Consider the following 21,819-nt stretch of genomic DNA (forward strand, 5'->3'; position numbering starts at 1 on the left):
CCATCTGCCCTGTTCTGGCCTACGCGGACGACCTGGTCATACTAGACCACACTGTTAGTGGGCTTCGAAGGTCGGCCATCGCTCTGTGGGAATACGCCGAGAGGAATGGCCTCAAAATTAATCTGGAAAAAACAAAGGCAATGAGATTTACCAACAAGAATACCACTCGTGTACAGCTCAGAGATGGCCCAGATACCATCGCCTATTCTCCTCACTACCGCTACTTAGGTATAGAATTTGAGAGTATTGGCGACTACGAACTCTGCAAGCAGTCACGCATTGTAAAGGCATCCCAACTGACGGCACTGTTCTATAGATTCACACTAAATCAGGGGGGATTCACTATATGGGGCACGAGACAGCTGTATATGCAGGTATTATCCCCCATGATCACCTATGGTCTTGAAGCCCTCCTCAACTCTGACCTGAAATGGCTACAGGTGATTGAGGGGAAATGTTGGCGCGCTATTCTGGGCCTACCACCGGGGATCCCTATGGCAATATTAAGACTGGAATTGGGGCTGACCTCATTGAAAGCGATTGTACCAAAAAAACGAGCCTACTCTATTTGAGAATGAGGGATGAGACTAAAAATGGGCTACTTAAGGCAGCTTACCTAGAGATCTCGAAGGACAAATCCGCGTGCCCTTTGAAGGAGCAAATGTCTAAATTCCTGACGACCATTGGGTGGCAAACAAGAGAGGGCAATGTAACTGTAGACATGCAAAGGGCTCTGGTTAAACACATAGAGCTCTGGGACTGGCTAGAAAATTACGCTCACCTCCAGAAGCTGAAAAGCTATCAGTTTGTCCAGTACAGGTTGTATAACTATAAAAATCTGCAGAACTATCTCAATTTATGCCCGGATAGGCGACTTAGACGATTCATATTACTGCTAAGGCTAGAACAACTACCTACTTTAATGATAACAGGCAGAAGAGACAGGATCCCCTCAGCATTTCGGATTTGTCGGTTATGCAAAGGAGTGAATCAGCTAGAAACGGCCAGACATGTACTGACTGAATGTCACAAAATGTTAAGTACCATAAAGCTTGGCCTGGGTCAGCTGGTGCATAACCAAGGTTACATTAAAGAGGAGTTATTTTGGCACCACTGTATCAACTCCAACAGCATAAGACTCATGACGGCGCTGTACAATGTTTGGCTGAAGGTGGAAATAAGTCTTAATATAACCATTTAGGCGGACATAAAGAGGAGTTGATGTATAGCCATCGCTGTAACCCACGAGGGGCTGTTGGCCAACACAGGCCCCCATTTATACAGGAACTGTAACAACACTGAAATAAGATTGATATTCCATCTGTAATTTTAATGGAGAATATATGGTAGGATGTGGTCCCTGAACTATTGTAAACGTGAACTTAAAATGAAGCTGTTTTTATGGTTTTAGTAAAATGTATATTTAGAGAATTTAATGTATTGCCTTTTGTGGTAATATCTTATGTAATGTTTGTTAATTATTGACGTTTTTTTTCATGATAATTTTGTTCTCATTTAGATAACATTTTAATGTGTAAAGTTTCATTGTAAACTAAGTCACAAAAATTATATTATTATTATATAATGACAAAGGTGTAAGAAGATTGTTGTGGCAGGGGAGATCAGCTAGAGCCACAAGATTCCTTGGATACTCTGGTAAATGCAATGGGTAACCCTAAATATTTTAAGGAGCAACCTTCACACAATGGATGACCCGTAACAATGTTTCAAAGTGTGGTTTTCATACAAGGGATAAGGCTTAATTTTTCAAAGAGCAGATTTTGTGCAAGTCATGGCCCTTCCATTTTCAACCCTCCATTTTTCAAGGCACAGCTTTCGTACAAGGGAAGAATCTTTATTACTCAAGGAGTGACTTTTGTACAAGGCATGACATGTACTTTTTCAATGAGTGGGTTTTGTACGAGGAAAGACCTTTCATGTTTCAAGGGACAGCTTTCCTACGAGAGGTAACCCGAAATCCGAGAAGAAGAGCCTTTTTTTTTTTACAAGGGATGACCCTTAATTGTTCACGGAATAGCTTTAGTACAAGGAATTATCCGGAATTTTTCAAGAAGTGGCTTCCACACAAGGGATGATACTTAATTTGTGAAGGAGCAGCTTTTGTGCAAGGGATGACCCAGAACCTGTTTTAAGGCACAGATTTAATTCAAGGGATGAACTTTCATTTTTCAAGGATCAGCTTTCGTAAATGGATGACCCATAACTGTTAATGGAGTGACTTTTGTAAAGATAATGGGCCTCATTAAAGTATGGCGGTAAGGCAACAACGGTGCCGGTATCGCTACCAGCACCGTTGCTACCATACTGCCATACTAGGAGTTCTGCTCGCGAGTGCCCTTGGAGCCACCAGGTCTGACCTGGTGGCCGTACCGGCACCCGCAAGCAGAACATGATGGTAGCACCGGTACCGTTATTAATGGTACCGGTCTACCATCCTCCCCATTCCCATTGAGCCCTATGGGGATCAAATGGGAATGGGGATGCACCAGGCCCGGCACCCGCGAAAGGGCAATTACCGCGTCCGGCTGGCCCGGAATAACCCAGTAATTGTCCATTCACGGGTGCCGGACCCAGATGCAAGTTTGGAGGTAGCCTTGCCGGTAAAACTGGCAAGGCTACCTCCAACCTCGTAATGAGGCCCAATGTCCTTAATTCATTAGGCAGCAGCTTTTGTACACGAGTTGACCCTTAACTTTTTCAAGGGCCAGCTTTTGTACAAGTAGTTTCAGTGAGCCATTTCTCTATAAGGGATAACCATTAACAATGTGTCAAGGAGTGGAGTTCCTATAAGCAAAGCATCACATTTATTAGGTTTTTGTTAATGTGTCTGCATTTATTTTCATGGGGGGCAGAACTTGGAAACAAAACTGGAACTGGGGAAAACAGCAGGAACAAAAAACTGGCCCTTCAAACAGTATCGAGATTTTTTTTGTTTTATATTTTTTGAGTTTTTTTTAAATATTTTGTGGGAATTGACATGAAAAAGGTAATTTGGCAGAAAGCTGGGATTGGGGAAGTGAGCATGACCCAAACAAACTGCCTCACTGCATATGGCAGCAAGGAAGAACCAAGGTTTGCCACCCTAGCATTGCCCCTCTGGTATGTGACCACATGAACCTGGACACATTCATAGAGCACATTCTGTGACCTATTGTCGCTCCTTGAGGGCTCCCCTGTAGGCTTATGCTTCCTTTTGCGCCTGAGAGGGCTAGAGGAAGGTCCGATTACAGACTCACTTGAAGAGAACACAATAACAGGTTTGCTCTCAGTTGTCTCAGCATCCTCATGGTCATGAAGTGTGGGTCTCTGCCATCACTCACTATTTTGCCACAAACAGTGCTTTGGGCAAATGGTTCTTGGGGCCCTGTCAAAGCCGCAGTGTGCTGCCAGGCCACATCAATTTTATTCTTTGTTGAGCCCACATGTATGTCCTGTTCAGCCTTGTGCAGTGGGGGCACTGCCTGAACCGCAGCCTGGGGCGGTGGAAATTATGGATGTTGCTGCTGAGTAGCCACTTTAGGCTGCTGCCCTTGCACAGCCTGTATGGGTATGAGATGCTGCTATTACTCCATTCCCTGTCTGCTCCTGGGTTTTAAGGAACAAAAAGGTTTATACTGCTGATTTAAAATTGTGTGTATGAGTGTGGAGAAAGAGAAAGTGAGAGCTTGTGTCATATTTTGTCCTTAGCTCCCTCCCCTTCCATTGCTCTGACTGCCCCACTCAAACAAACACCTCAATACTCCCTCTCTGCCTCTCCCTCCGCCTCTAGCTCCCGACACAAGCTCTCACTTCCTCTTTCTTCGCTCTCATACATACTCACAAAGGAAGCAATGGGCCTCATTACAGGTTTTCCGGTACCGTAACAACGGTACCGGTAAGCTTACCAGTACCGTTGTTACCATACCGGCAAATTACAAGTTCTGGTCGCGTGTGCCTTTGCAGCCGCCAGGTCTGTCCTGATGGACGTACCAGCACACGCGAGCAGAGCATGATGGTAGCACCGGTACCATTATTAACAGTACCGGTGCTACCACCCTCCACATTCCCATTGAGCCCTATGGGCAAATACCGGGTCCGGCAAGATCGTAATGACCCAGTAATTGCCCATTTTTGGGCGCTGGAAAAAATGAATACCGGCGGCAGCTGTGTTTGTATTACAGGCACGGCTGCCGTCAGCCTCGTAATGAGGCCCAATATGTATGTTATCCACTGTATTTTTTTAAACTTCAAGATGATTCACCACACTTTCAGCCAATAAGCCTCAGTTAGCTTGAATTGTGAATTCTGCTTTTCCAATGAAAATAAAAGCTAACGTTATGAAATTGAGCTGATAAGTATTTACAGCAATTCATGATTACTGGAGCTAAGCATGTTTTGATCGAAGCAGGCAATACTCACAGTATAGAGTACTTCCTATTACTTTACTAAGCCAACTAGACAATCTTCCATCCCATTCGTGCTGATTGACTCAAAGTGAGCTGTAATCAGTTTGCCTTAGTATAGTCATTCGAAGATATACATCCTGTCCATTATTTGATAAGCGAGCCACAATATGAGTTGAGTTGGGCATTGTGTGACTCTGCTGGAATTAGCTTGCAAATCAAATCGATGGTGGCTCCAACAGGTTGAGCTGATTTGAGCTAATTATTTAAATTGGTCAATATGCAAGCCAAAAACCTTACAACCTACCCTTCCCTAGTTTCTACTACTTTGAAGACTCCAGAAGAGTGCATGTGATGAAGTCTGCAGTCATGTTTTGGTGCAGTTATGCCTAACATGAAATGTTTGATCCATAAAAGTATATACATTTTTTGCACATTAAATAAGAAAACATTCACCAGCAACAGTCATAAACAGGTTTAAACACAGCCTCCTTGTGGCCCGAATGGCAGGTTTCACACCAGGGAGACTCCTTTCCCTTTTGCCACGACATGTCCTTTGCACTAATGATTCAGAAAAAAACATGAGGTTGAGACACTCTTGAAGAGGGAGCCAGTTAAGGGAGATTTGGGTAGGAAGGCTAGCTCAATCTTGCTTTAGATTATTAATATGCATGCTGTGTTATGTGAGATGCTGTGTTATGTGAGGCATGGTTAGTGGTGTGGAAGCTATGGAAGAGAAAAACTACAAATGGCTCATGACATGGTGAGAGACTGTAAGATTTACTAATGTGGTATGAAAATGTAACCCTGGCTAGTAAAGAATGATTTGCTGAGAATCAGGAAGGCATTTTCACAGGCGGAACACTCAAAGAGAGCATTCAGGGTAGTATCCTATTGAATAATCATCCTACTCTGCATTATACTCCTCTCCTCTCCACATGTGGTGTCCCCCAGAGCTCTAACCTCTTTCCCTGGCTCTTTAATGTCTACTTGACCCCTTTAGCCTATATGACCTCTACTTTCTCCTCTAGCTTTCAGTGTTACACGGATGACACCCAGATCGCTTTCAGGCACTTCTCTCTCACTCATTCCTGAGTGCCTATCTGTGATTCAGGTTTGGTGTGCCTCCAATGATCAATGCCTTAATGGCAGCAAGATGGAGATCTTTCTCATTGGGACCCCTGCTCCCACTTTACCCCTCTCACTCTGCCCTCCCTTCTTGGGCCCTCTTTGTTCGCCTTCCTGTGAGACAAAAAACTCATATTAAACTCCACTCTCTCCTTCGCTCACCACATCTCGGTCCTTGCCAAGAAGTCCCACTACCGGCGGCACCTCCGAGAGGTATTCTTCCTTCTCCCACTTTCCCTCAGAAGCTCACTGTATCCAGCGACATGGTGTCTCTCTAGGCTGGACTACTGCAACTGCCTCTTTCTCAATCTGCCTTCCTCTACTCTGCAACCAAACCAGAACAAGGCTGTGAGACTTATCCTTTGCCTCAAGCCCAGGGACCATAGCCCTCCAACACTGAAATCTCTGCACTGGCTCCCTGTGGCTGCAAGGATTTCAAGACCCTCTGCATCGTCCACAAGGCTGTCTGGGGTTGGGGCCTGCACTTCATCCAAATGTCTCTTCCAAAATTCCTTCCTTCTCAAGCTCTTCGCTCAACTACCTTCAACTCTCTGAGGATCAGATGTTTTGCTAGGCAGAGAGTGAGGGGTAGATCTGCAGGTGCCTCCCTCAGGAATTGCCTCCCTGCTCCTCTCAAACTTGGGCCAAACCACCTGAAGTTCCAGAAGCAGCTTAAGAATGTTCTAGTCTCCTCTGTTTCTCTCTCCCTCCCCTGCTGACCTACCTGTCTGCCACACCAACAGGTTGCCTGGCTACCCTATGAGCATAACAGGTACCAGGCTCCTCCATGATCAGTCTCCCCTGCACTGTCTTCAGGCCACTGCACACTTAGGGGCTGTAACTGTTCCCTCTACAGTCCCCTGACTCCCTGCACTTACCCACAGCCACGCTGCCCTGGTTGCTCTTGCTCAGAGCACTGCTGCCCTGATTGCACTTCACCTCCCTCATCCCCGGCACTTCCCCCTTTCCCTCCCCCTTGCACTTTGGTGCTGTCACACTTGCACGATCTGAATGTCACAAGCTGTACTAAAACCGTTTATATTGTCCCCCCTCTGTATTCCCTCCCTTGTCTTGTTGCAGCTAGAAAAACTTGTGTAGGCGCGTTATAAATGACTTATCATATCATATCACATCTGCATCATTCATGGTGATAACGAACATGTGTCTGATCTGCCCAATCTTTTTGTGCTTCACAATAGTATAACTGGGGCTTAAGAGTAATCTATTGGAGGGAGCAGAAGTTTAAGATTTTATCTCGCTGATACAGATGGTAAAGAGATAGTAGCACCGATGCTGCTTTCACTCTTGTTAAAATGGCAGACTGTCATAACAGGAGGTTCAATGGAAATATATTAAGGTTTTCTCACTCTTTCTGAATATCATGTTACTAAACTAATTGTGAACTTGGGACTGAATATTTATGGAAAATTGGGCTCAGGGTGAAAGTCCAGAATCTGAGTCCCTGGAGTGAATATATTCAAACAGTTTGGAAACTACCCAATCAAGTTGATCAGCGGGTTCAAGTTTGTTGGCCTATTCTTAAGAAAACTTTGATGATGTGAGTTCCCTGAAGACTCCAGCAATCCCAATCACTGTGATGACATTTGGTCTTGACCTGCTGTACCTTGACTTGCAGACTTTATGTGGTGAAATCTAGGTCACGCACAATATGTGTATATGAACAATGTCTGACTGTTGGAGCTCTTCATTGAAATTCAGAAGGGACATCGGGTGTAATCTTTCACACCCTGACCCTTTTTCTCTGGTTCCCCCTCACAAATAAGAATGTGTTGATTCAGCTCTTCTGTCCCTCTGTCTCCAATGGACCCCCACACAGACCCCAGTGCTGCCCCAGAAAGCACACCCTCCTCCTGAGTGTCTTCACCGTCCTCTGCATGCTGTACCTATCACACATTTTGTAGCCTAGATTATGCCTCCTTTGTTCGAGGAAAAAAAAAGTGTCTGCATACCCTTGACCTAGGTTCCATGTTGCACACATCAATTACTGAATCCTTGAGATGATTAACATGTTAGGGCTCAACAAGGAGAAGCACAAACTCAATTTAACTGGTGAGACTGATCAGTGAGCCAAGAGCTTTCTTTCTGAGGTGTGTGTGATCATATGGCTGCAGTTTTTATCCCTGCAAGGTCGACTCAGCTAGTGAGGTTGAAAAAATGTGTTCTCAGCTACTGAGGTTGTTAAAATGAGTACCAGTTTTTATGTTTATTATTAATCTGTTAGGAGTTTATAAATAAACCTTTCACATGACCCATATTATATATATATAAAAACATAAATATAAAAACATAAAAACATAAGAACCATATCAAAATACCTAAAATTCAATACAATCAATAAAATCTATTCTAAAACATTCTCATATGTATGTCCATAGATAAATATCCAGTCTGCATTTCATTCCATCAACCTCTAGGTATACACACAGATTATGCCATTACCTTACATTACTTTTAACTCAGATAGAGATACCCAGTCTTTTCTCAATCTCTAACCAGACATTGTACATTGCTATTAATCCTTTCAATTTTGTAGAATTCAAGATACACCACCAGAAGATTTCCTCCTTTATCTGTTCAATCTTATGCACAAAATCCCCATAATATATGCAGTAGATGTTTACCATTCTCGAGCAGCAAGTCAGAACATGTAGCCCTGTCTCAATAGTTATTTTATCCTCACATAGTCTACAGCATCGCTCCTCAATCTTTACTTTATTTATTACCCCAATATTTTCAAGTACTGGCAAATAATTCATCCTGACAAGCAATATAAATCTTCGGAGTCTGATGCTCGGACATAGATTTAAATAATGTTGAGATTTTTATATGTATAGAGAACATACTTCACAAATTGGTATTTTCTCAGATGTTCTAAGTGAGTATAGTTGTCTATCCAATCAGCCAAGTCAATTTTCCTTGCCAAAGCAGATTTAGCTGCTGGGGAGAATGTCTCTTGGCTACAGTTCCAGTTTATAATGTGCATACAATTTTCAGTACTGGTTTTTAAGATCGATCTCTTCGATTCCATACGCAGTTCTTGCCACAATTAAACCAACAATTGATTACAAGAGGTGCTATTGAGCTTCAAATAAAATTCAGTCCTTTTCTTAAGTACCATTGATTTCAGGGATAACAATCCCAGCTCAAGTCTGATAATGGCCATAGAGATACAGGTTGGGAGACCAAGCACTTTTCTCCAAAATTTACCCTCCACAACCTGTAGCCACTTTAGATCAATTTTTAGCAGGGCCTCAAGGCCATATATCATCATAGGGGTGAACACCTGCTGGAACAGAAGTCGCGCAGCCCAAATGCTAAAACCCCCATGGGTCAAAGTGAAACGATAGACTAAGGCTGTAATTTGAGATGCCCTAATTTTACGTACTTGAATACAATGCAAATAATCATTAGTCATCTCAAACTCAATGCCTAGATATCTATAGGAAGGGGTGTAACATATGACCAATTCCAAGACTTCAAGTCTTACACATGCAATCTTTTTATTAGCAAAGACCATTGCTTGTGTCTTTTCCAAGTTAATTTCCAGCTCATTCTTTTTACAATATACCCAGAGTGCTTCCGCAGATCGTCGCAGACCACTGAATGTGTGGTCAAGAATGACAAGATCGTCTGTGTACGCTAGTACTGGGAATTTATCCAAACCTATTCGTGGGGCACAATTATGTATCTTGTCAAAAGCTAAAGGGAGATCATACACAAAGAAGTTATATAGTGTTGGTGCAGTAACACACCTCTGTTTAACGCCCCGATTCTGTACAACTTGTGCAGTCATGTTACCCTGTGCATCAAGTTTTAAGCAGACCGTATTATTATCATGTAAAAGTCTAAGATAATACAAAAGTCCTTCAGGGCATCCAAACATTTCTAATTTAGCCCAGAGTAGCTCTCTGCGTACTCTGTCGAACGCCACTTTAAAATCTACAAATAAAGCATATATCGGGGGATTCCCCTTTTTCCTAGCATTCATGTGCAAGGTATCTAGAATAAATAAATTGTGAGTAGTGGAGTAGCCCTGCCTAAAACCACTCTGGAAACGATAAAAAAGACATTTCTGATCGATCCAACTCTGAAGTTCTTTAAATATGAAACTGGCAGAAAATATACTGGTGCAATCTAACATAGACAATAGTCTATAATTTGTTGGCTCTAGCTTATCTCCCTTTTTTTGTATGGGGATCAGTATTGCCCTACACCATGAGTCAGGGATTTTCCCTTCACGGAAGACTTTGTCAAACAAGAACTTTAAAAGCTCTGCCCAAAACCTTGTCTTGTTTTTCAAGGTGATATTAGCCAAACCGTTCGGCCCCGGTGCACGAGATGATTTTAATTCTTTTATTTTATCAATAAGTTGGTTAATTGAAATCGAGAAAGGGGGCACAGGAGGAATAATCTTCCTTCTAAGGTTGATTTTGTCTTTCATCTCAATGTTACGTTCTAACAGAAGTTTTCCCATCTCTGGGCACTAATAGGATTAATCATAGAGCTTACCCTATTGCTCCGCGCCTCCCCAAGTATTGCCCAAATGTTACGTGTGTTCTTAGTACATAATACACGCACCATGTCCTGACATTGCTTAAGTTTATTTAGGTATCTTTTTTTGTTTAATCCACATTTTATACCTATTCTTAAGCGATCTACTCAATATAAGGAAGGACTGCATATTGGGGCAAAACATCTTAGCTTTGCGAATTTCTGTTCTAAGTAATCTTTTGGCGTCCCTAATTTCTGAATCATACCTCTTTACCTTCCCTTGCTTAGACCTAGCAGGTCCCATACCTGCAGAAGCATATTTAGTAGAAAAGGCAGATATCCAGGTCTCAATATCATCTATTGTCATTTCCCGGAAAATATCAATCTCTGGCTGACTTGTCTCCGTTATATAGAGGGCAGCTTTAGCTATATTTTTCTCAGACCAGCTTATACGTGTGGCCGCATGATTTACCCTCAGAGTACCCAGAGTTTTGCATGCATGTTTATTCATGTGCGAGGCAATGGTTAATGAGAGTGAAGCATGGTCACTCTAATTATTCTCTACTACCAGAAAATCTCTAACTAAGACAGCCAGTTCCGGGGTGACAAAAATATAATCAAGAGTGCTCTAACTTTTACCATTTCCCCAGGTTTCTTTACCTGGGTTGTCACCCATCAATCTTCCATTAATCATTTCCATGTGCCAGAATTCGAAAAAACTCAACCACTGTAATCCCACCACATCCGTTCTCATCTGGCGCATATTACTCTCAGCCCTTAGAAAAGGATTACTAGAGAACCATTTCCCTCCCCCCATGTGATAGTTAAAGTCCCCCATAATCGCAATGCGTTTGTTTCCCTGCTTTATAGACCATTTAATCATAATCTCATGCATAGATTCTTGGATTGCTTCAATATGGGCAGCACCAGGAGGGGAGTACAGAGTTATTATTAAGATGTTTACTATGTGATCCACTGACCATAATTCAAATTCCACGGCAATAAGGAATGTGCCTAAATTAGTCTCAATCTGATGGGATTTAACGTTATGTTTAATTCCCACAATCAGACCCCCATAGGGTCTTCCCCGCAGTCCCTTATTTGCCATGGATTGATACACTGTATATCCATTTATCACAACTTGAGAGGTTAATCATGTTTCCTGGAAACAAAAGCAGGGAAATTTAGTCACTATAGTTAATGAAGCTCCAGCTTGGAGAAGATGGTTAAAACCCCTACAGTTCCAGGACATAATAGCAAAATTTCAGTCTTTATTTAGGACAGCCGGTAGTGCTTCCACAAGCCACCTCAAAGCGTTCTGAATGTCCTCTATCTGGGAGGTTCTCTCTTTAGTTTCCACGGAGATTGGAGTATTATTCTTGGTCTCCAATATCTTCTTCCTTGGACAAATGTGATCTTCCTTTCCAGGATCTGCATCCAATTGTAAATCCACCTCTACTAAATTATCTTTATATGACCTCAATAATTGTATGGTAGAATGGAATTTACAGTGGATAGCAGAAACGTTAGCATTCACACAAGTCAGAGGTTCAATAAATTCAAAGTCCTCAGATCGTAAGACTCTCAATTGAGGAATTGAATGTAGCCTAGTGAGTAGTTCAGTTCTTGTGAGCCAGTCCGATTCATTCTTTTGATAGAGGTTCTTGATGATGTTCCTCTTACGTCCCGTCTGACTCATCTCAACCTCCTTCGTGGTTATACTATCATTCTCTCTTCCCGGAGAGATCATACTTCTACTACGAGGAGTGGAAGCGATCCTATCTGGGTCTTCTCCCATAAATGAATCTGGTAGCACTATAGAGTTTTCTGCAACACTATTAACTTCATTGGGCTTCTCCGTAATCAACCAGCTGGTTAAGCGAACCTCTGTCACCAGCTTACGTTTCTTTGCCTATGTCACTTTTTTCTCAGCTTTTTTTGTGATCTTGATAGGTGCAGCAGTTGATGGAGATATTGAGGCCACAGCATAAGGTCTCTTCCTCATGGCTGCCCTTCTAGCCATTCTCCTCTGCTTATGAGAGAAAAAGGTCTCAGAGTTTGTCGGCTCCTCTATATCTTGCACCGAATTCGCATTATTCTCTGGCTCTACTTCCACCATAGCCGCAGCCATTGACAAATTGTTCTCCGCCGCGTCAATCTCATTGCGGTTCACCTCATTTACCGCAGTCATATTATTGGTATTTTCCAAAATACGTCCACACATTTTTAATAATATTTTAAGGGCAAATTGCAGTGACGCCACTGATGCTTGTAACTCTTTAAACCCCCCAATCGAAGTGTAGGAGTCATTAGAAGGATCCACTTCAGACTGGTCCACCAGTGGCTCCAAATTCGGTGACACAGATAGCCTAGCTGCCTCATTTGGTGATTGCATCAAGTTTGATGCCTGTGTATTCACAACATATACTTCCGGAATGTTCATTACTGCTGGAGTATTCTGCCTTTGTATTGAGAGGCACATATCCAATAGGGAATTATTGTCTATCTCTTCATTTATAGTTTGCTCCAAAGAATGATTATCCAGGTCAATCTGAGGTATCACACATTGTTCTTGAGGGGAGTTGCCCTCAGCTGGAGGGTTAGGTTGAAAAAAGGAAGTAATTGCTCCCGTTGTTATCGGGGGGACATTTTTTGCTTTTACCCATCTTGTTATCAATGCCCAATACCGGACCTTTCTCTTTAGCCTTACGCAGATTGTATCCAGGCCCCACGGAGCAGGTACTCATTATCTCTCAAGATGTTTCTTTAAACAATCCTTCAAAGTATAGGAGAGATCTCTTCAACCTATGAAGTACCGTTAATTTCAATTTTTGAATATATGAAATTTACTGGTTGCGCCCCGTGGTAAGAACAACCTCGTATGCAAGGACGGTAATCAAAAACAGGCAGCGTTTCCAACTGCACTGCTTAGCCCAGAGGATCAAAGGATTGTCTCCCACAGTCTCCCCGTAATATCGAAGGCTTAATGTCATGCACTAAGTTTACATTCGCTTACAGCAGCTTCTACCATTTTATCCTAGCAATGGCATGGTAAAAGTGGGAGTGTCAAGTCGCACCTCTCTGGGTCCGTGGCTCCGTAAATCACTCACTCAGTCAATCAACAGAGCAAAACCAGAGGCCGCCTCTGACACACCTCCTCTTTGTTAGGATCTTATTTAAAATTAATCACAGAGTGACTGCAGGATCTTACTATCATATTCTGGTCGCCTCAGATTTCGGATCAAAGGCCTTACAGCCCGCCCCACCCCCCGAATACTAGCTGCACATGTTGAGCCGCAGCATAAGAAACTTCTTGCATGCAAAGCAAGCAAATAAATAAATAAATAAATACATAAAAATGAGGGAGAGTGTAGGTAGTACAACACCACCCCTCGCAGACTCCACACGACCACAGTGAGGCAAGCTAAACAGTCCAAACTCATAAAGCGGGGGACTGCCTCCAATTTAACAAATAAACTCACCCATTGCTCACAGCGAGCCGCGCTATGGGTATGGAGCACCCTGAAGCTTAGTGTGCCCTCACCGTCAACCTGCCAAGCCGAGCTGAGCCGGTCCACAAGCTGCAGCTTTAGGGAGTCAGCTAGGAATCTGCACACCTCTGGCGCGCTCACACAGTCAGCTGGGGACTTCTCTCTCTCTTGCTGCCTCAGCCGCGCCCTGTCGGAATCACAGGATCACAGGATCAAAGGAAAGGACCTGCACCAACTAACACCTGATGTGTCAAGCCACACCTCACGTGAGCTGTAGGAAGAGACTCGTAGAACCAAGGCCGCTTCCGACAACCGCCAGGCGATTATGCCGAGTTTTGTTTTTGTTGAGTAAAAATAATCCTATATGAAAATGTTCTATTTAAAATAATTTGGCAAATGTGCTACATAAAGAAGAGATTATTGTTAACCATTGTTTGGTTGATGCTGCAGATCTAAAATTGGGACGTCCTGTTCAACCATTACAACTTAATTACATATGCATTGGTCATACCAAAAACCTAGCTGATTTTCCCTTTTTATGTGGTTAATAAGCTCTGCCTTACTAACTACATGTTTTCATTGTGTACAAGCAGGGATATTATTAAATCTGTTGTAGATCCTTGTATGTATTTGTTTATTAATAGGCGTACTGCCGAAACGGTTTTGTACAAACACATACATCATAAAACACATACTCCAAATCACATAATAAAATACGTAAAGAAAGGTTTAGATCAGGCAATTCATAGTTGGAACATCTTCATCAATAACTCATAAAAAAAATCCCCTTGGATGGATCGCCTACAATGTCTACACATACATATAAAATGTAACCATATGATATATAAACTTCACGTCATTTCCTTCCAAAAAAGTATTCCATGAGACATTCCAATAACACCACCTCCACCGCCCCTGTTGTCATATGAGTATAGATTGTTTACTTCTTTTCTTCTAACTTTGTATCAAGATATGATAAGGTGAATATTAAGGTCGTGTGTTTCAAGGCATTTCTCAGAGCATGTGCGATACATCTGTGTATCTGTCAACACATCATATAATGTACGTGCGTGTATGTATGTTTTCATAAAATCCCAATCTACAATGAAATGGAATACAGCATTATAGAGCTAAGATGGGGCCAGCACTTAATATGCAGTTCACCAACAGGGAGACTTGTTTGTCTTTCTAAACACATGACACATTTAATTTTCATTTAATTTTTTTAATTATTCCTCCTACTAGAAATATGCCTACATCGTTAACCTCAAAGGAATGCAAGTAAATAAATATAATTTAAAATGTTTATTAGGTCAAATTAATTGGTTGTAACAATCTAATTTGGTCATGCTTTGGTGGCTTGTGTATTGTAAGTAATTGTGATGATCTTCTATTCAGTTGAATAAACAGGTCTTTATGCTGCGGCAGGATTGGTGTTGTCTTTATAATTACAAAAACCATTAGCTTGTTTTGTGTTTCTGACAAATGGCTCAATTCAAGTCTCCTCCTTTTGCATTTCATTGCCGGGAAAGGCAATTTATGGGGGGCAGCAATCAAGTTGTCGACGGCGTCAACTTGTGGATGCTACTGAGAAGCATAAAACTCAGATGTCTTCAATTAGAGGGAAAAGTTTAATTTCCATATCATTATTTTCCATGTTTCATTAGATGGGAATGCAGACATATATTTGTGCAGCCTTAAAGTATCAGAGTGCTCTCCTAAATCCAGTTAAAGCACAGAATCCTCGTTAACAGCACTTTGAAAGGTGTATATGCATTTCAGAAAATAACAATGCAATTATAACCTTAGGAAAATTAACTTCGCAAAAAACAAAAGCAGCACGATACATTAGTGTCATGGCCGTTTGTATTACATTGCATTACGCCATAAGGGCTTGTCATTGGGGCACTTAAGGGATATTGATACATGTTTCTAGTGTGTCCTTTTTATAGTGAAAGAGGATATGTAGCTATGCAATGCCCTGCTGTTCCTGTGGTTGCAAGACAACACTGTGAGCATCACCCAGGCCCCGTTTACTCCGTGGTGGTGAAGGTGAGTAGACCCTCCTTCAGAGGCCCCTTTTTTGCCCAAAATAATTTTAAAAAAATTGCCCCTGCCACCCGCCCGCACCCCCTCGCTCCCGCTTCCTGTTACTGTTTGATCCTGCCCCCGTAGCCTGCCTCCCACGACCCGATTGGCCCTGCTGTCCCTGTGTTTGCAAGAGAACACTGTGTGCGTCCCCCAAGCCCCTTTCCTCCGTGGCGGTAAAGGTGAGTGGACCCTTCTGCAGAGGTCCCTTTTTTGGCCAAATAATCTTAAAAGATCGACCCTGCCCACCCGCCCGCACCCCATCGCTCCCGCTTCGTGGTACTGTTTGATCCCAGCCACGTAGCCTGCCTCCCATGACCCGATTGGCACTGCTGTCCCTGTGTTTGCAAGAGAACACTGTGTGCGTCCCCCATGCCCCCTTTCCTCCATAGTGGTGAAAGTGAGTGGACCCTCCTTCAGTGGCCCCTTTTTACCCAAATAATTTTTAAAAAATCGCCCTTGCCTGCTCACCCGCTCCCCCTCGCTCCTGCTTCCTGGTACTGTTTGATCCCGCCCCCGTAGCCTTCCTCCCTTGACCCGATTGGCTCTCCAAAGAGGACACTACTGATCACTCCAGGGCAGCCCTCTGCCTGGCAGCCCCACCGTCTAAGGACCCTGAGGCAAAGGACGGCTCCAACGAGACAGATCCAGATTGTATATGCAGGTATCCGCAGGAGAAGCAAGTAGCCAGTAGCCTGCCGTCAACCAGCACCAACAAAAACCAAGTGTGGCAAGGATGGGGACTGAAGCATTCACTGCACACCTAGCACTCTTACCCAAAAGTCTTATTGTGTTACATCATACAGTCTCATATTAAGGTCCAACAATTTTCCAACAATTATCTGCACCCTATTAGCATCACTGTGTTAGAGTTGAGTTAAGATGGTATTCCCAACATCATTGAGTGTGCCCAATAGCACCACTGTGTTAATGTTAAATTAATATGGTATTCCCAACATCATTGAGTGTGCCCCAATAGCGTCACTGTGTTAATGTTGAATTAAGATGGTATCCCCAACATCATTGAGTGTTCCCTAATAGCGTCACTGTGTTAGAGTTGAATTAAGATGGTATTCCCAACATCATTGAGTGTGCCCCAATAGCATCACTGTGCTAATGTTGAATTAAGATGGTATCCCCAACATCATTGAGTGTTCCCTAATAGCGTCACTGTGTTAGAGTTGAATTAAGATGGTATTACCAACATCACTGAGTGTGCCCCAATAGCGTCACTGTGTTAGAGTTGAATTAAGATGGTATTCCCAACATCATTGAGTGTGCCCCAATAGCGTCACTGTGTTAATGTTAAATTAAGATGGTATTCCCAACATCATTGAGTGTGCCCTAATAGCGTCACTGTGCTAATGTTGAATTAAGATGGTATTACCAACATCACTGAGTGTGCCCCAATAGCACCACTGTGTTAATGTCGAGTTAAGATGGTATTCCCAACATCATTGAGTGTGCCTCAATAGCACCACTGTGTTAAAGTTGGATTTAGAAGTGTGCCCTAATAGCGTCACTGTATTAATGTTGAATTAAGATGGTATTCCCAACATCATTGAGTGTGCCCCAATAGCGTCACTGTGTTAATGTGAATTAAGATGGTATTCCCAACATCATTGAGTGTGCCCTAATAGCGTCACTGTATTAGAGTTGAATTAAGATGGTATTCCCAACATCATTGAGTGTGCCCTAATAGTGTCACTGTGCTAATGTTAAATTAAGATGGTATTCCCAACATCATTGGGTGTGCCCTAATAGCGTCACTGTGTTAATGTTGAATTAAGATGGTATTCCCAACATCATTGAGTGTGCCCCAATAGCGTCACTGTGTTAATGTTGGATTTGGAAAGTGTGCCATAATAGTGTCACTGTGCTTATGTTAAATTAAGACAGCATTCCCAACATCATTGAGTGTGCCCTAATAACGTTACTGTTAAAGTTGAACTTATAAAGTATGCCTAATAGCGTCACGGTGTCAGACGAATTAAGAAGGTATTCCCTGCATCATTGAGTGTGCCCTAATAGCGTCACTGTGTTATTGTTGAACTAAGATGGTATTCCCAACATCATTGAGTGTACCCTAATAGCGTCCCTGTGTTAAAATTAAAAGTGTGCCCGAATAGCGTCATTGTGTTTAAACTGAATTTAGAAAGTGTGCAATAATAGCTTCACTGTGTTAATGTTGAATCTAGAAGGTATTCCCAGCATCATTGAGTGTGCCTGGTCGCATGCTCTTTACTGATTACCACAATATCACACTACTACGCTTACTCTCTCCTATACGCCATCACACAACTAGAACACAGCTGTACTATGACACATTCAGTATAGCTGTTCTCATACTAACATGACCCATCAAACTACCCACCATCCTAATAAAACACAGCTAGCTGAGCACATACTGGCTAGCTTAGGTGTCTCCTCAGGCCTAACGCACCCAGAACTCAGTCTGGGTCCCAATCCTCCATACTGAACTCATTCAACTGATTTCCTCAGCACCACACCTACTGCTAAGAAGCAGCTATCATGCAACAACCACACCAGCTGCACACATACCCGGTGCGCCCACGCACTTTACGACTCTCTCTTTCTATACTGACTTGAACTGCGGTTCCCGAGGGCGTTCAACCTACCAGTGCTTTGAGATCATAGCAATGATACATAAGGCGCTATACAAATGCCAAACAACATAACATGTCTGGTTTAACACAAGCTGGACTGTGTATTTGAATCGTAGGGGTCTTCTCAGAGACGCAAATGACAGCATGCTTAATACCCAGAAAAGTTCAAAGCAACTATTGATAGCACAATAATATACATGCACAATCACACATTTGAACGCACGTGGGGAAAGGTTTCACAAAGCAAATGGCATAACAATGCCTAGTGTGCAAATGTGATGGAGCATACACATGCAAACAACAGATTAAACAATTAGAGTACCTAATTCAAAAGGAAATTAATCGGAAGCTACATGCAATAACCCTAGGGAAATACCATAAAAGTCAACTGATTCCAAGAGGATTACGCATCCAGTTGCGTCCAACATTGTGCAAAGAGAGTAAAACTTTTGTGAAGAAATGGGAAGCTATACTTAACAAGTGCTCTTTAGACCTCATATTACTGACCATACAAGAATTGGCGAAGGACATAACAGATCCCAGTAAAGAAATCCAAGAGATTGAAGAGGCTTTGGTAACAACATTGAACAGAGAGGAAGTTGATTCTATCCTTCCAGATATGAATGAGAAACTGGCAGATTACAAAACAGAATTAGAGTCCAAAAAAATCTGCAAATTTAAAAGGGACACTTACGACTATCTTAAAGATGAAGTCTATAATTGGATGGAAAAATATGGCCCTCCATTAAGGAAACCCAAGCCTACAAATTCAAGTGAAACATGAAGCTCAGGAACAGATACAGAAAGGGAACCCCTGAACCGAGAAGAAGCCAGCACGGCAAGTACTTCAGATTCCTCGAGAGCAACAGAAGAGACACCAGCGAGGGACACACAATCTTCTTTTTTAGACAAAGGAAGAAGAGAACGAGACGGGGGAGGAGAAAGCCGGTCAAGTGGCACAGCGAGTAGAGCGCCCGCTTTGACACCCGTGCAGAGCCTGTTAACGCAGGTTCGAATCCCGGCGGGGCCAAACTCAGCCTTTCATCCTTCCGAGGTCGATAAATGAGCACCACACACCGTGGGTAATAATAAGCAGCGCTCAGATACCTGAGGGTTTGTAGCGCTATATAAAAGCCTAATTATTATTATTATTATTATTATTAAAGACCAAAAGGGAAACCCAGCACGAGACTTCAACAAAAGAGACCAGTAAAGAAACAGAAACACTACAGAAAGGCCTAAGCTTTGTTCCTATGTATGACAGCACATTATTTGAGTCTAAAATACAACTCTATAAACTAATCAGAAAGATGAAGCTGAAGGTGTTTTTTAGCGAACTGGACCATCAAGAAGCTAGGGAAGAAGCAGAACTCAAGGAATTCAGAAGCAAAAGTACCTTCATCCCTCCAATAAGTATACCTTCAATAGAAATCTTCCAAAAACAAGTTACGAGAGACTTTGAAAAACTTAAGTTTAAAGGTCAGTCACCTCGCAATATGAAACCTCATGAACTAAAGCGGATACGTGACTTATACGGAGATCCAACAATCACAATAAGGGCTGCAGATAAAGGAGGAGGTCTAGTACTGCTTAACACTAAAGAGTATGAAGAAGAATGTGAGAGACAACTGAGTGATGTCAATACATATGCCAGATTGACACATGATCCAACACCTGAGATAAAAGAGAACTTGAAGACGTTACTAGATAAAGCAGAGGAATTGGAGTGGATTAATCACCACACAAAGACATTTTTGATTAATTCACACCCGAAAATATTACACTTTTATACGCTTCCAAAGGTGCATAAAGATCTCATCAAACCCCCTGGGAGACCCATTGTAGCAGGGATAAACAGTTTACTAGAACCCCTAGGCAAATATGTGGATTACTTTTTACAACCACTCATCCAAAAAACTAATACATACATCAAGGATTCAACCCATTTTTTACAACTCTTGAACAGAACTCCATTCAATTGCAATAACATCTGCTTTACCATTGATGTTAAAAGTCTCTACACATCGATCCCCAACGATCTAGAGGGGTGAGGCGGTGGAATGGATGCTACACAATGCTGAAGAGATACCAGCTCAGAAAGAGTTCATAATAGTACTTCTGGAGTTTATTAGCAATAACTCGTATTTCCGATATAAGGACGACTACTATCTCCAAGTGGCTGGGACAGCCATGGGAGCCACTATTGCCCCTTCCTATGCTAACTCATTCATGTACAAATTCGAATTTGATACATACTACAGAATGAAAACTGGTACCCCAAATTGGACCTTTGGATTAGGTATATTGATGATATATTTGGAGTATGGAAAGACACGGAAGAAGAACTGCTCAACTTCTTTACATATCTCAACAGCATAGATGCCCGCATCCAATTTACTCAGGAACACTCCCTAACTAACATCCATTTTCTGGACTTAGACATTAAGATTACCAACATAGGCTATCAGACCACCATCTTTCGAAAACCTACAGATCAGAACAATCTATTACTACGCCTCAGCTTCCATCAACCAAGTCTTATAAAAAACCTTCCATATAGCCAGATGCTCAGGGTAAAAAGATTTGTAAGTGACCCAGAAGACTACAAGATAGCCATCCAAGAGATGGGGGAGAAGTTCCTGGACAGGGGATATTTGGAAGAAGAAATAAACACAGCGCAATCATGAGTAGCCACACAAAGCAGAGAAGACTTATTGAAGATAAAGACTAAGCAAGAGTCGGCTCCCCCACTGGTCTTTGTGTCCAAATACTCACGTCAAAGCAACCGCATTAAGTGCATTATCAAAAAACATTATGATGTGATCAAAGAGTAGAACACTTGTTTAAGGGAGTACTCACATTCGCCTACCAGTGGAGTCAAAACCTAAAAGATAGACTAGTTCAAACCAAACCAGCACTTAAGAAAAAACTCCCAGAAAGAATTGGAACATTTCCTTGTTTGAATTGTAGCAATTGTGGCTACGTGATGAAAGGAGAAACAGTAAAACATCCCCATACAGGAGAGACAATCAAATTGAAGGATTTTGCTACATGTGACTCTATTAACATGATTTATGCCATCAAGTGTCTGTGTGGACTGTACTACGTGGGTCAGACATTGCGAGTAGCAAAAATTAGATGGAATGAACATAGATCATGCATAAGGAATCACAATTCGAACTCAGCAGTGTCAAGACATTGGGATGAGAGGAAACACAACATGGCTCAGATCCGCTTTGTGATTCTAGAAGTGGTTTCTAAAAGAGACACCCACGAGAACTTCCAAAGGAAAATGGACCAAAGAGAAATCATTTGGATAGACCGTCTGAGTTCTCTCACTCCAAGAGGGCTCAATGAAGAAATAAACTATATGTGTTTCTTGTAAAATCATTTTTGTAGAACTGAACTAACTTTATATTTTATTTACAGAAATATTGACATTTTTCCATATAAACGTGGAGCTTCTGTTCCTAGCCATCCGTTTTTATGTTTCCGCTATATAACTACACTTTGCATTTTTTTTGACTGGACTATACCTGGGTTGATTTGTTCATAATAGTGGAATTCTCT

Source organism: Ambystoma mexicanum, chromosome 5p, assembly GCF_040938575.1.
Source record: "Ambystoma mexicanum isolate Mex_15411 chromosome 5p, UKY_AmexF1_1, whole genome shotgun sequence".
Lineage (NCBI taxonomy): Eukaryota > Metazoa > Chordata > Amphibia > Caudata > Ambystomatidae > Ambystoma > Ambystoma mexicanum.